This window comes from Octopus bimaculoides, chromosome 2 (genome assembly GCF_001194135.2).
Source record: "Octopus bimaculoides isolate UCB-OBI-ISO-001 chromosome 2, ASM119413v2, whole genome shotgun sequence".
Taxonomy (NCBI): Eukaryota; Metazoa; Mollusca; class Cephalopoda; order Octopoda; family Octopodidae; genus Octopus; species Octopus bimaculoides.
Window position 1 is genome coordinate 51,071,912 of NC_068982.1, and position 1,047 is coordinate 51,072,958.

Below are 1,047 nucleotides of genomic sequence, written 5' to 3' on the forward strand. Positions count from 1 at the left end.
TATATATATATATATATATATATATATATACATACTAGCAAACGAACTCGTCCTTTGGATGGGTTAAGTTGCTTTGGTGGAATTTTTTTCACCAAATAATTGAACAACCAAGAAGCTTTATGAGTAGCACGGCAATCTATGTTTCCGATTAATCTAGGAATGGAAAATGAAATTGAAGGCTAGTTATTGTGGAGGTCGTTGCATTTTAGTGATCAGTAAACATATAAGTTTGCAAGCGATGTAAAGTAGAGCTACTGAAGTGTTTCGGGGGTAGATTATGGATAATGACTACAAAATATAGTTGTTTTACATGGAAGCGAAATTTCTTGTCACAAACAGCCACATAAATGGTGTAAGGAAATTGAACGAAGTTTATTTCATTCAACAGCGAAGGGAGCTATTTTTTTCGGAGAGAAGTATTATTGGTATGTTCAAAAATGGCAATATAATACATACTTGAAAAATTAGAGTTAAAGGAATGTATTTGCTATGTGCTTACAGTGTACGACCACTCTGAAACTGACTTCAGGTAACGAAAAATGAAGACATGAAGAGTTTGAATTCAGTTCACGAATACTGCTTTGGATCTTTAGCGGTTTGCAGTGAAAAGATGTCGCGTTCGAAATATCACAATGCACGAGTAAATAAGCATCCTTAAAGTGAAACAACGCATTGGTAGGTAAACAAATGTATCAACAAATAGAAGAGAGCGAAGGGAACATTACCTTTCAATTTACATAATTTTTTTGATGAAGGCTGGAGGGTATATCAGCCGAAACGTTGTGTTAACAACAAACAAGATGAGGAAAATATCCGTCAATTGTAAATAATGTAAATAATGTACATAATTCCTCGTCTCTTAAATATAGAACTGTATCACCTTTCAAGTAACTCAGAATAGATAAAGGTAAGCATGCCAAAGTTTAATGCAGTTTAAATATGGCGATTAAGATTGTTTGGTATTGGAGATTCATCGCTTACAGTCATTATACTCACACATACTGCGATTTATATATACTATATGTGTGTGTGTGTGTGTGTGTGTGT